This window comes from Ambystoma mexicanum, chromosome 1q, assembly GCF_040938575.1.
Source record: "Ambystoma mexicanum isolate Mex_15411 chromosome 1q, UKY_AmexF1_1, whole genome shotgun sequence".
Lineage (NCBI taxonomy): Eukaryota > Metazoa > Chordata > Amphibia > Caudata > Ambystomatidae > Ambystoma > Ambystoma mexicanum.
In genome coordinates this window covers 918449452-918465239 of record NC_090922.1, presented here as the reverse complement: position 1 = coordinate 918465239, position 15788 = coordinate 918449452, and positions in this window count along the sequence as shown.

Below are 15788 nucleotides of genomic sequence, written 5' to 3'. Positions count from 1 at the left end.
TTATCCCCACCAAAAATATTGCCGTACATATGGTCGTTTGTCTCGCCATAGGCGATATTATTTGGGGGGATAATTTGTGGGAGCGGGGGTTGCGGGGGTGTCCTCCGCACATTTTAAAATAATGCGGGGGTTGCAGGGGTGTCCCCCGCAGGGTCCATGGCTCAATATCACCACAAAAATATGGCAATATTTTTGTATTGCAATATTTTTGCGGGGATATTAACACATGGAACCATCAGTGATGTGTGAGTTTGGGGGAATATTCTCTTTTCCTCTGTTTGATTTTCTGACTCCCTCAACCTTAGGTTTTCCCTTTGGCTTTGGATCAGCCTTGGACTTGGCCAGGGCAGCTCTTGTTTGTGACCTTGTGCAGGGTCTATCTGCTCTATACCCCACAAGACCTAAGTCTCTGTGGTCATTACCCAGCAGGAACTTTCCAGGGATTTTCATCTCCATGCTCACAGGAATCATCACTACTGTACCATTGACAGTAAGATTTACTGGCATTACTAGGAACTTGAGAGGGGGTCCATTAGCTAACTTGGTGGGCATCAGGGGAGCTCTGGCATGCTCCTCCTGGTTCAACAGTCTGGCATCCACCACAGTTCTGCTGGCTCCACTATCCCTTAGGGCAGGAGTGTCTACTCAATTGATCAGCACACTGTCTTTAAAGTAGTGCTTGGTGTTGTCAGGTATTTCTAGCATAGGCTTCTGAAATGCTTGGCTCCCAGAAACCCAGGGAAACTAAGACTACTTCAGACTTGATACCAACGGGGAAGGAGTCTGAAGAGAAGGATGCCCCTGTCATAATTTCTTCCTCTTCATAGGAGGGGAAGGCCAGACTCACAGAGTGGATCCTCAAGGTTTTCACCTTTCATGTGAGGTCCCCTTCACCTGGTCACTTGCTACACAAGCCACACAAGATCCACCGGGTCTGTGTACATAGGGAGGTGTACTGTGCCTGAGCCATGCTTGGGAGGGTTACTCCAACTACACTGACTAGTCTCAGGTGACTTACCCTTTTAAAAATATTTTGGTCACTTCAGCAACTAAAATGATCGACATACCACATCCAGATATCCTGTACAACAGTACAGGTGATTTGGGAAAAACAAAGCAACTTGCACAAGAAAAGATCGCAAAAGAACCACCTGTTGATTTAAATAAAGAGCAATTGGAATCATCCCCTCTGTTTGTGCGCATGTAAATTCGGAGTGTTCAAAGACGTTTTTCATGAAGAATTATGTTGTAGTTCATCAATCAGATGCTGATTTGGTGAATAAAAGCTTTTTGACTTCCCCTCAATCTCCAAAATCTTAAATCCACAATCTCGGCGGATGATGTCTCTGATGCCTCGGATGAAAATAACAATAGTAACATTGCTAGTTTAATGGACGACAACAATAGTGTCACTCGGCCACAGCTACAAGCCCTTGACTATTTCCTTACTTCCCTGGTGGAGTTATGTGAGGAATTATTCAAGACTTCAGCAAATCACAGCTGATCCCCTCAGGGCCCTTCACTAATGTGGCATGTATTCCAACAAACTCCATCACTTCCAATGCAGAACAAATCACCAACCTCAGAAAGCAAATAAATATACGAGCCCGGTATCTCTTCCCAGAGATAACGATGTAGTAAATCAGAACAGTAATTTTGACAACAACTGGCCTGCAAACGTTCCTATGGGTGATCTTATATGTGTAGGGGTCAATGCGGGTTTGAAGACTGTGGAAGCTACCTATAACACCATGGACGTCACAACTCCATGTGGGAGATATGCCGCTGTAATAAAAACGAAAAGGCGCTAAAAGGCATGATCCACCCCCACTTAAGGAAAAACGTGTAGCTAAGACTAGACCTGCGAATCATCTTTCCTTTGCCAACCAACCCAATACCTCATCCTTGGAGCTGGTGACTGATAAGCTTGGCCACTTTGATGTAATATTCATTGACGATACAGACGACACAGCTACAAAATCTGTAGCCAACTCTAATAAAAACTCAAAATCGACCAAACAGAAAAAGATACTCAATAAAATGACTGGAACAAATGATATACGCCAATATATATCTGTCACTAATACAGCTAATGTGGACACACCTTCATTGATGTCTCAGCATCAGACACAGACTATAGAGACCAAAGATTTGGACAATGACACCTCCGTGCTTGGACCCTTAGAAACTCTACTTACAAGCAAGCATGACATTTTTATTAAGGTCATGCACACCAAAGGCAAGAATTACTCTACTATAGCGAATACATCTGAGGCACATACATATGACCTGGGTTCTCATCTGGCTTTGGCAAAAAATGACGATGCACAGAATACGATTAACTTCGTTTTAAGAATCCAAAGCTTATTCTGTGCAAATGTAGATTTGTATTTAAATCGTTCAGCTATCTTACAATTACTGCATCAAATGATACCAGTACGCACTATCACTACTACAGACAGTGAGGTGGTAGAGCTACTATTAGATACTATTACAAAGCTCGCCACTTAAGGATTTATGCCATTTCTGCTGTACTTCATACACACACATGAAGCTGAGTTTGCCCATTATGGTTATGACTGCATAATTGAATATGTTGGACAGTCTTTGGATGATAACTCACGGAATTGTTGTGACTTCACACATGATTGATCATATACTAGCACAATTTATACACAGAAAACATCAGGCTAAAAGACAACCCGTGCACGGATTCAACTCTTGGATGGGCACGATTATCATAACTGGCACTGCCTATCTTCTTTCCTTCCTACCAACCGCCTGATTAAAACTTAGCTGCACAACCTAAGGTGCTTTCATGGAATACATGTGGTTTTACTTACATTTTCTGGATCTGCTGGCCTTATTTCTTCCCTTGATTACTGTAGCATTTTAGCCCTACAAGAAACATGGCTTACTGAAGATATTGAATAAAGGCAGACAGGCAATACAACGGCCAGTCTGCCAATAGGGGGTGTCCTAAGGGGGTTCTATTCATTAGTGTTAAGAATACCTTCAAATTATGTTTATGATGTAAAGACACAGGGGGCACCTTGTTTCATATAATTTGGGAATGCTCTCGGATTCGCCGATTCTGGGAACAGACTTTTGATGAACTGACAACAGTGATGTGGGCTGTACCAGAGGATCCGAAGCTCCAGCCGCTGGGAGTCTGGGGAGAAACCTCTATTAACCGATTTGAAAAAATATTCCTGTCCACTGCAATAATACCCATAACGTGTAAAATTGCTATGATGTGGGGACCATTCAAGACTCCCTCATACAACAAATGGTCTTTAGATGTGGACATCTGAATTGCAATTGAAGAATGCATTTATAAATCGCAAGGTTTCCACAAGAAAACCCAGAAAATATCGACAAATGGAAGGAGCCCCGCTAGAGACTTACCTTTGTACTTACTATCCAGGGTAATTATGGGTAATTAGGTGTATGCCTTGCATTACTTGTTTATCCGCCTGTTGATAAAGTATACTGAATAGCAATATATGTGTAAAACCAATAAAATGTGTTATAAAAAAAAGCATACCTTCAAATTGACTGACTTAGGAATTCCTGGGGAATACTTTCTTGTAGGTCTTCCCATTCTTTTTATGGTCGCTACCACTCTATTTTGATCATTAACATATATGCGCCCCACGTCGTAAACCAAACAGATAGAAAACCTATTTGAGACACATTTAGCTAGTTATGATTTCATAGTGTTGGGGAACATCAATTCAAAGATACCTGCAGAACTGACTTCTTATAAGGATTTCTATCCCCCTTACTCAAACAAAACCTTCACGACAGACATGGAACCGAATGGGACAAATTGTTTAGCACATACAGTCTTTGCATGATGAATGCACAATGTAAAGGAGATAGTCCGGTTAACTATATCCGGGTTTCTGCCAATTGTGCCACCACTATTGATTATATTTTTATTTCATATACAATCTTTTCACACGAGATTGATCTTATCATCGCTTTACGTGAGGAGAGCAATCATTTTTCTTTCATAGTTCACTTTGGGATACTAGAACTTAGCCACACCTTTGATAAGACAGGTGTAGTAGATATTAATACGCGTTTAAAGAGAATCAGCTTGAATAGTACCAACATGAACAAAGAGAACATGATCCTATCCCTCATAGCTACTAAATACTTCCAATATTGTGCCTGCTTGAGATTTTTGTGCAGCCAAGAAACCATTGGTCAGCTAGTAACACTAGTGATAATGTGATCACTCTAATTGCACATGAAAACCAGCAAATCTTACCCGAACAACCAAACATCCTACATGAGAGTTACTTGGAAGGCATCAACAGCATCTCTGAGATGTCTTAGTAATGCTCTAATTTAGTGCAACCCGGCATGGTGGGCTAAATTGCTGCATGCTTTCTTTTGGGTTATTAGCCTTAGCAGTAATATTTCCTTTACATGGTTGGATAGCATTATCATTGCAGTATACAAAAAAGGGAAACGTAATGATCCCCAAAATGATCATATGCTAGCCACGCTCCCTCTAGGATCTTTGCATATTTCCAACTAAAGTTTCCACAGTGGAATACTCACGGCAGGTATTACAGCAGACGACATATGGAGCATTCATCAATGTCAGCTCTGCCTATGACACAGTACAGCGTGACATCTTGTGGCAAAAGCTGATTAAATGGGGAATACCTAGGGGTCAATTGAAAATGCTCATCTCATTCCATATCAAAACCAAGGTTACATTTAGGATAACCCTGAATGGTGAGATCACTAGCGCCATGGCCACTTATCTAGGCCTCATGGAGGGGTACATACTCGCCCTCACTCTGTTTAATCTTCATCTTGCAGACCCAACTGATGATCTAAAATCAAATGACGCTCTGTTAGGGGAGTTTTCCTAAAGTCCTACTGCAGTAAGACTTTAGGAAGCTATCCCAGTGGTTTTTCAGATCCCCAACTCTTAGTATCAGTCTGTACTAGCTCAGGACCTTGGTAGTGTGGCAGAGCAGCCAGGCTTATCTTAAGGGGAAGATGTGAGCTGTAGGTAAGTACTCAGAATCTTAGCTAGCCAGGCACAGCAAAGAAGCACTTACACGTACATTTATATACAAGGTATATATTTATTAGATTTACACCAGAATCACATTAAATACTTCAGTTGGTAATAGTAGAATACTTAGGAATACTTAAGCAATATGACCCGAGCGGCGGGGGCATTACCGACTCAGGTAATGCCCTGGGGCCCATAGGTATAGTCCCCGAGCGAAGCCACCGGGGACCCAGGAACAAGAAGGTAAGTGGGGGTGGGGTGGGTGGGAGGGAGGTAAGGGAATAACATTTTTTAAAAAAAGACTTACCCAAGTCCCCGGCGGGGGGGCGAAGGCAGCCTCTCAGCCGCGGGGAGGCTCGGAGCGGGGATGGCCCCCGCCGGGGACAAAGGCCGGGAATCCCGACGGAGGGATTGCCGGCCTGGTAATGACTCGGCGAGGGCCAATCAGAATGGATCTTGCATTCTGATTGCGCCCTCGCAGGGTACTAATAGATAATACATTTCAAAGGGAACTTTCACTTTTGTGTTTGTTCGCGGTTACATTTGTAGCAACGTTAGAAAGGGAAAAGACAAGGTTATTGTGTCATTGGTAATTGCGCACTCATGCAGTTTTCAACAGGTTATACAGTAATGCATTTACTCTGCAAACACACTAAAAGGGAGGAAAATAAGTGGTTTGTGCAGCATGAGCTTAGTTCAAGATCCTAGAGATTTCTTCGTCCAGCCAGTTTTTTAAGTCCAAAATCACAACCCTAGCTAACAGCAGTTCGTAGAGGGCTTGAAGTCTTGGCAAAAAGCAAATAATGAAAAACTCGTGTTGATTTCTTCCAGTGTCTAAAGCTATTGAAGCAGCAAGTTAACAACTAACAAAGGAGACTGAAAAACAAACTCATAAAGGGGACACCAGCAGTAGCTTGGGTCAGAGGTAAGAGGGGGTTGCCCTGGACACCTCTAGGTGCACTCCAATGCTCTGGAGCGATTTGTCAGAATCAGGTAACAAATACCCTTTTCCCAAAAGTACCTTGAGTTTGAAGAACGTGTTTGTGTTGGCTCCTCCACAATGTAGCAGCTCTGGACCTGACCAATAGATTCCTTGGTCTGGTGACGAAAGGCAGGACAATGGACAGTGTATACCAGCAGCAGTGTGGAGGTGGGACCTGTGGCACAACTTTCAGCAACTTCTTGCTTCACTCTGCGGTTTTGGCGCCTTTTCAGTAGCACCAACAAAGGACATGGATCGCCCTGTCAATCTTCTTCGCTTCCTGCAATCGCATGCTCTGTTGAGGGGGCCTGTGTGAATTGGATCAGATCTCTGGAGTGTCTTTACGTGCTCAGGACAGATTTGGATGGATTCGACCTTTACTTGATGATGCACTCGAAGTGGGCAGAACGTTTCCTGGTATTGGGGTTCTACAGCTCTGGAAACTCCTGGGATCTCGAGAGATGGCTTGTTTCAAAGCTAGTCTTGGGACTGGTTGTTCCCACCAGCGAAAGGGAAGGAGTCGTCCTCTTCAGAACTCCTCTGACACATAGAAAATGGAATCAGGGCAGCAGTGGTTGCTTCACGGTATTGCAAAGGGTCTGCATGCGTCTCTGATCGTCTTATTCTTCTTTTGTTACTTCTGTTTCCAGTGGTTGACTTTCTTTACACTCCAGAAGCCTCACCTTTTACACAATTCCATCACATACTCGTCTGCAATCTCTCTCAGCATTTTACAGAAAGGAGCATTTGGCTGTCCAATCTGGACAGCCAGACCTCAAGTTGGAGCTAGTCCATTTCAGACACTCTGGCAGACAAATGACAGAGTGTGGAAGACTGCTCCCCCACTTCCTGCCTGCCCAGACACTGTGGAGTCTAGGCCAGCATACCGACTGGTTCCCGCCAATGGCAAAACACACACACAGACGTCCCCATCCCAGATTGGTAGAAGAAAGGTGAACAAAGAACAACCATACTAATAATGGCAAAAAAGAAGGAAGGCCCCAAGTTGCAACTTGGGTGTCCCTATTGTGCACTACCGGGGCTATGGACATAGTCTGGGGTATAAAAGATATACTATAGTGGGTAGAACATTTTCACTGCCATCAGCCATGACTAGGTGATTGTCTATGTGACTAAAAAGTCACAAGAGCAGAGAGCAGGGGATACTAAGTAGCCCTTTGGCACTCCACTGAAGGTGGTGTGTGCTAATCTCTCAGACTATACAGTTTGGGAGAGGTACTATGTACCTCTATATCCTTAAGAACTGTAGTTACTTAAGGACATTTGAAAAAGAGTCTTAAAGGATGACCCAACAGGTCCCCATCAACACTGCCCATAAGGAGCTGTGTGCTACAGTTGCAAAATACAGATGCCCTCAAGGGCCATGGAGCAGACATACTCCATAGTACTGGGGAAATACAAATAATAGAATTCCAAAAGACAGAGCCCATAAGAATGAACGAGTGGAAAAAGTCTCCACTCATTCAGGATTAAAAGAAAAAGGTCCAGAAGTCAAGCAAAAAGTGCTGGGGGTCTCACTAGGAGAGGGAATGAAGCACAATAATGATAAATCTCCTACCACTCGTCCCCCCAGACTAGGGACAGGAGGTTCTAACCCACTCCTGGATGGCGCTCTTGATACTTTCTGGTCATACTTTCTGGTGAGGCCATCAGCATTTTTAAGTTGGGTACCAGACCTGTGCTCAATAGTGAAGTCAAATATTTGGAGGCTTATGGACCACCTGAGCAAAATGGCATTTTCGCCTTTCATCTGCATCAACCACCTTAAGGGTTGGTGGTCACTTTGAATCTTGAAAGTAGTTTCATAGAGATATGGTGTGAATTTCTTCAGGGACCACACAATAGAAAAACATTCACGTTCAATGGTTGCCCACCTGATTTCCCTATCTTTTAATTTTCTACTAATAAAGCAGATGGGGTGCTCCCTGCCTTTGCTGTCAAATTGGCTTAGGACTGCTGCTATCCCTGTTTTGGAAGCATCAGTTTGGACTAGGAAGGCCTGGGTGTAATCTGGAGCTCTCAGCACTGGAGCTTTACAGAGGGCATCTTTCAGCCCTTGGAAGGCTTTGTCACAGTCCTCCTTCCACTTGACCATTTTAGGCATCCTTTTTACCAATTATGCGGACGACACTCAGCTCCTTTTGGAGCTGAGTGGCAACTATGAAAAAGAAGCAGAAAGATTCTCTACAGTTTATGGTGCAATCCAGAGTTGGATGACACTTAATGGGATGTGCTTGTATGGAGATAAAACGGAGCTCTTGATCTTTGGCTCCTTGCAGTGCCATGCCAAGCTTCAGGCCCAATATGTTGGCTTTGACATTGAGAATCATCATATCAACGTTGCTAGGAAAGTAAAAACCTTGGGAATAACTCCTGAACCATTCCTGAGTATGTCGACCCACATTAACATGGTTATTGGCAAGAACCGATACTATCTTAGATTGCTGAGATTGGTGAAGCCATATGTTTCTGAAACTAACTGTTCCACGCTTGTCCGCACTATGATAATGCCCAGAATCAATTATTGTAGCACCTTATTGGTCGGGCAAATAACTGCTGCTTAAGAAATCTTCAAGTTCTGCAAAATGACGCAGTCAAGAGAGTGAAGAACATTCCCCGGCACAAACCAATATCGACACACAGGAGGAAGCTTCATTGGCTTCCCGTGAAAGCCAGAATCCATTTTAATGCCCTTAAAATTGTCCACAAATGTCTCTATGTCCAAGCCCCTCAGTATATTAAAGGATGTGTTACTGTACAAAGGTCAACCAGAGTAACTTGGTCCGCTGATACCATGAGGCTGATCTGCCCCAAGAGCAAGCAAGTCAAAGGGAATTGTTGTTCATTCCCGGTGCAGCTGCCCAGGAATGGTACAAATGTCTGGCTGCTTTATGCACCATAAATGAACCCCTGAAATTTAGGAAACAATTGAAAACTGCTTTGTTTTAATGACCATTCCCAGTTCTGGCTATGACCTCTTCTCTTGATGCGCCCTGATGCCTGTGGACTTCAGCGCTATATAAATATAAAAATATAAATATTATATAGGGATCTTGGGAGAGGATATGGTATTCAGAGGAGAAGCTATGGTCCCATAGTTCTCAATGAAGTTCCTGTAATAACCAGTAAATCCTAGGAGTTTGAGTAGTTGGAGTGGCCCTGTCTTTTACAGGCTGTACTTTGCTGGTTAAGGGCTTGATCTCCCCTCCTCCTACCTCATGACCAAAGTAGACCACTTTACTCTGACCAACTTGGCATATACTTGCTTTTATGGTCAAATTGGCCTGTTGAAGGGCCTTTAATACATGTCCCAGGTCATCAAGATGTTCTTCCCAGGTAGGGCTGAAAACTGCTATGTCATCCAAGTATGCCATGCAGAAGTTCTCTAACCCATTCAGAACATGGTTAACCATTCTCTGGAATGTGGCAGGTGCATTCTTTAAACTGAAGGGCTTGACCTTAAACTGGCACAATCCTTCTGGAGTTGAGAATGTTGTCTTCTCTTTGGACTAGTCAGTCATGGCAATCTGCCAATAACCACTTGTCAGGACAAAAGTACTGAATTCTGCTGAGCCCACCTTATCCACTAGTTCATCTGACCTTGGCAAGGGATGGGAATCAGCCTTGGTGACTGCATTTAATGCCCTATATTCCACACAGAATCTAGGTTCCTTAGTTCCTGCCTTTGGTGCTTACGCAACTGGGCTAGCCAATGGACCTGTGGAATGTTTAATCACTCCTAGGTCAAGCATCTTATTGACCTCTTCTTTTATGTGATTCTTCACATTATCTGGCATCCTTGAGCCCCTGCTTTCAACAGGTACACTATCACCAGTGTCAATGTCATGTCGGCCCAAAGGCTCAAGCTTGGTGTAAGTGAGAACAGAGGGGAAAAGTGAGTCGACAAAGCTCTGCACTCCTCCTGTTGCTGCCCTGTCAGATTAGTAGAGAGTTTCACGCCTTCTACTGACCCATCTGAATGGTGTCCCCTTAGAAGGTATGGGAGAGGCTCACTCTCCTCTTCTTCTTGAACAGACACTAAGAGCAGATATCCTATCTCTGGTCTGGAAACAGAAGCTTGCAAACGGTTTGCATGAAAGACCCTAGGGGCCGCCTTGGGGTTACCCAAGTCTACCAAATAATTGACATCTCCAAGTTTTCCCACAACTTTGAAGGGTCCAGTCCATTTGTCCTGTAATACCCTCTATCCTACTGGGACCATAATGATAACTTGCTGGTCTGGAGTAAACTCCACCATGTTTGCCTTCTGGTCATGCCATTGCTTAACCAGAGCTTGACCAGGTTTCAAATTCTTCACTAGCCTCTGTCATCATAAGTGCCATCCTCTGTCTGGGGCTAAACACATAGTCATTCGTACTGGCTTGAGGGAAGGAACACTCTCCTGACCCTCCTTAATCAGGGCCAAAGGGCCTCTGACTGGATGACCATTAAGTAACTGAAAGAGCCTAAAGCCCACTCCAGCTTAAGGAACTTCTCTGTAGGCAAATAAAAGGCATGGCAGAAAGAGGTCCCATTTTCTTCTAAGTGGTTCTTCCAAAGCTCTAGTCATGCTCTTCATGGTTCTATTCAACCTCTCTACCAAACCATTTTTCTGAGGGTGGTAGACAGTTGAGAACTTGTAGGTGACCCCACAGCTTTTCCACATGGTCTGCATGTAGTGGGACATACAATTTGACCTCCTGTTGGATACTACCTGCTTTGGAAATCCTACTCTGGTAAAAATACCAAGTAAGGCCTTAGCCACTACCTGAGCAGTAACAGTTATCATTTGAATTGCTTCAGGGTACCTAGTGACATGGCCCACCACAACCAATATAAATCGGTTCCCTGAAGAGGTTGGAGGGTCTAGGGGACCAACAATGTCAATCCCCACCCTCTGAAAAATAACTCCTACAACTGAGAGAGGAACTGAGGGTGCCCCATTCTTGGCTCCACTCTTACCAGATAACTGGCAGATGTGACAACTCCTACAGCATTGTTCTATGTTTGTACCCATCTTGGACCAATAGAAGTACAGTGAAATCCTCTCCTTGGTCCGCTTAGAGCTTAAGTGACTAGTCAGGGGGACTGCATGTGCTAACTGTAGGAATGTGGGTCTTAGTTCCTGGGGGACCACCATTCTCCCGAGGTCTCCTGGAATAGACTCCATAGGCTCACTGTATAGACATCCATCTTCCCAGTACAGCCTATGCTTCCCAGGGTCTTGCCCTTCACTACGGGAGGCTGCCTGCTGACACAGTCCTTCTAGAGAGGGATCCTCTGTTTGTGCCCTACTGAAGTCTGCCCTGGATGGTCCACCTTCTGCAAGCCAAGTCTGCAGTTCAGGGTGGTATCTGGGATCGACATCTTCTAGACAGGGTTGAATCTCCTCCTCCTGTGACTAATCAGTAGAAGGCTCTTCAGAGGCTTCTTCTGGCATCAACTCAGCCTCAGCTGGTGGAGGGGTTACTGGGGTGACCTCTAGATTTTCTACAGGAACCTTTTTCTTTGTGGAAGCTTTGGGCTTGGGGCCCTTCTTTCCTTGAGACACACTGGGTTTCTCCTTGGTCTCAGTTATCAGATCCTTTAAGGTTACCTCTCTGGCTTTCCTTGTCAACCTCCTTCTCTTTTTAGAGGGTTTTTCTGTGCTGGAGACTACACCTAAGGCCTTCAAATCATTGCCCAATGGTACTCTTTGTGGTACTTCTGAATGAACACTTACAGGAATGTTTACAGACATCTCATTACATTTAATGATGTCTGGCAATACTGGTCAAATTTGAACTGCACCTCCCACTAACTTAATAAGCTTTTTGGGAGCCTTAGAAACTTCCTCAGGTTGAAAGAAACTTTCATCTACCACAGTAATACTGGCCCCAGTGTCTCTAATGGCAGGGGTGTCCTGACCATTGTAAGGAAGGCATTGTATCAACAGTAAGGCAGACACAAGTTACCACAGTTCAAGGGTGTTTATTGAACTTTCGCAAGAGTGTGATAAACGCCTATCTAAACCCAAATCTACACATGGGAGCAGGCTAGGACCATCAAATAATAATAATGCTGTCCTAGTGGAGTCTTGTCAAGATAAAAGGCCCTATTCTGAAAAAGCTATTGCCAATCCTTACCGCTAAATTACAAATAGTGTGGGGTAATGTTCATGAAAAATAAAAAAGTTTTCACAAAATGATATGTCAGGATGATCGGGCCGTTGGCCTCCCTTCCCCAGGGAAAGGCGGTTCACTTGAGCAAAGCACACACGCGGGCTTCTTCAACATGAGGATACAGTTCCGTTGATAGCCAAAGGGCCTTCTGTTCCCAAGTCGCTTTTCTCATCAAACTTTCTTGAATCAGAGCGCCTGATGTACATAAATTAAGATACACATTTCTTTTCTTCTTAAAAGTATTCAACACAAGGCTTTACCCTGGATCCCCCTCAGCCAGGCTCAGATTCCTGTTATTTTATGATCATTACTGCAGATCCCACTCTTCCAGGTTCAGATCCTACTTTTTACAAAGTTCGGAGAATATTTGTTTTCTCAGATGACTCAAGGTTTATTTTATTTTTTATTTTATTTGACATTTATATAGCGCAACAAACCCTGAGGCATCTGGGCGCTTTAAGCTTACGAATATGCTTACAACAATATCAAGTGAATTCATGGCAGGTAGATCACAAATTGGAAAGACTTGACATCATTTTACAAGTCAGTTACAACATTGAATTCAGCAACATGTTGCAAAGATCCGGTACATGAGATAGGAACGTCTAACCTTCTGTTGCAAGGCGATTACATCTAGCTATGCAGTTACAAATGAAAGGTCAGGGTACATGAAGTGGCAAATCCTACCTTATGTTGCTAGGCAGCTACATCAGACCATGCAGATACATTTATTAAGTCCAAGTAAATGAAGTGGGAAAGCCTGCCTCATGTTGCAAGGCAACTACATCAGATCATGCAGGTACATATAGTAAGTTCAAGTACATGAAGTGGGAAAGCCTGCCTCATCTTGCAAGGCGACTTCATCAGATCATGCAGTTACATGTAGTAAGTCCAGGTACATGAAGTGGGAAAGCCTGCATCATGTTGTAAGGCAGCTACATTTAGTCATACATGTATGATGTTGAAAGAGCAATAGTAATACTAGATCGATATTTCATGCAATGGAGGATTGAGATATAGTAGGTCACTGTGCACAGCTAGGAAGCAGAGTTACAGGCAAATTAAATCATTAATTAATTAACATTGCAAATGGGAAGCACAAAAAGTCACTAGGCACAGCTAGGAAGCGAAGTTCACAAAACAAGTGAAAAAACACCATATCGCACTTGGCACATTTAGGTTCAAATCAAGTGAATCACGTTCCGAACACAATGCAACATGGACGTAATAAATACAGGTGAGCAGTAGGTAAATCTATTTTTAGAGCAAGACAAGGTACAGCCCATAGAGGCGGCGGCGTTCGGTGCAAGTTAAATAGAGACAGTGGGTACAGGACGTGAGATAGCAAATAGTCATCAGTTAAGAACTCAGGGAAATATTCACGCTAAGGAGGTATGATTGAATCAGTTGAACTGGCCACAAAGTCTAGTGGAACTGACCAGGCTATTCAGCGGTCCTGCCATGTCCGGACAGGGCCAGACAGGAAGCCTTATTTGGGGCCTTTCTCGGAGGCCGATTTACACTGGCCGGTCGCCTGATTTTCCACTTCAGAGGGAAGTAGACCAATCAGAGCACAGCAAGGATTGTAGGCAGTGGCTGCAGGGTAATAATATTGTCGCCCATATTGAAACACAGTAACCTTGCCCAAAATACTTCAGAATTTGCAAATTTAACAAGGAAAGTTGCGTAAAGCAGCGCGTCATGTGCGTAAGGCTGCAGTGAACACCAAAATTTGTAGAATGCAGCACAAAGACGCAACAATGCACATCGCTGGTGAATAAAATCTTTGAAAAAGCAGATCCGATTAAATACTTTCTGTTATGTTGCTGGGGGGGGGGAGTCCCAGCTCTCGTTGTTCTCACTGCTGTGATGAGGTAGCTAGGTTTGATCGAGGGAAGAGGGGAGGAAAGAGAAAGGCACCAGACAGGGAGCCTTATTCAGGGCCTTTGTCGGAGGCAGGCCTACACCTGTCGGTTGCCTGATTGGCTACTTCAGAGGCTACGATTCACTCCTCAGCCGGGCTCAGATCCTTCCCCTTTTCAATTAGTCTACCTCAGCTGGGCCCATACAAATTGCAGTTCAACCTGGTTTATCAAACACTTTTGAATGTGTACAGGATTTAGCTTGACCCATTGCAGGGCAACTTGGATACAAACTTCCATTTTACAATACAGTTCCTATTCAGTTGGATACCTAACAGAGACCTTCGAATGAGAACCCACTCTGTATACGGTATCCTACTGGGCCTCCCAAAGTTTATTCAACCATTTGGTTTCAAATTATATTTGCGTGCATCACTCATCACACGCGTCTCATACACTGTCCTCTTTGGATTTCTTCATAAAATGTTGCTGCTCACAACCTTGGTTCGAACACAAGCTGGTTTGGTATCAGTCTCTCTGACTCACCGGCTGTGCTGTTTTTACTGGTGCTGCTTTGTTGTAGGAGCCAAGGATAGTACTACTGCGGCAATTGCTCCACCCCACCTTGGTTATCGATGTGGGAGAGCCCCGGCACCTTTGATGCACAGTGTAGGTTTGTTCAGCTTTAGTTCCCGGTCTTAGGCTTCTTACTTTCCAATGCTCATGAAAGTAACAGTCTTTAAAGGTCAAGGGCACTTGCCTCCTTGAAACCATCTCTGGTCTCGCCATCTTTTCCCGTGTATTAAACTGCCATCTTGGAACTGCTGTTTCCTTGTGTGCTTTTCCTTGCTCAGAGTGTGCTTTTGTGCTCCGCCTTTTATCTGTGTGGGTAAGTGTGATGGATGTCAGGTGTGTGCAATGATCAGTAATTGCCTGACCTTGCCTGACCATTATATTGGCACATGTCAGGTATACAGCTCTGGTGATAGTTCTTCGTCGTTCATGGTGAACTGTCTGTGAGAAAGTGTTTGTGTCAGGAAAGGGGGCGAGTGTTGCATTCCTAGGTATCCTACCTGGTAGGATTGGGAAAAGGTGTTACAGGGAAGGGGATATCGTGTCTCACCATCCGGTGCCCCACTTCCACTCCCCGAAGACACCTCATCCAGGTGATCCTCTCTCACTGGAGCATCCCCAGGTTCTGGATCCAAAAGCGATGGCTGTGTCCTGGCCACCTGGATGACAGATCCCCAGGGACAAGCAGGTGAGACATCTTCTGGTTTCCTACACCATTCACAAGTACACAGTTTTTATAATAATCTTTAGTATTGTCAGGAATGGAATCATAAACGTCAATGTTCTGTTGTTCCCACAGTCGCTGAGATACTAAAGAAACTCTAGTCTGAACACCAATGGGTTCTTCAACTTGAGAGTGAAAACTAGCCCTTGTCATTGGGATATCCACATCATGTGTGAATGCTAAGCTAACAGAGGGGATCCCTGAAGGTTTAGCCATACATGTGGGATCTCCTTTCACATGGTCAACAGACCCACAAACCACACATTTCGCAAATGTCTTTTGGAAAGGGGGTTTCTGATAACCTCCCTCTGGTTTTGGTCCAGAGGTTTCACTAGCCGTGTAAGGATGTTTAGGGGGATATTTACCCTGGTTATGTTTGGGGCACTCTTTTTTTGTTTGTTTTTGAATGATATGATAGGTA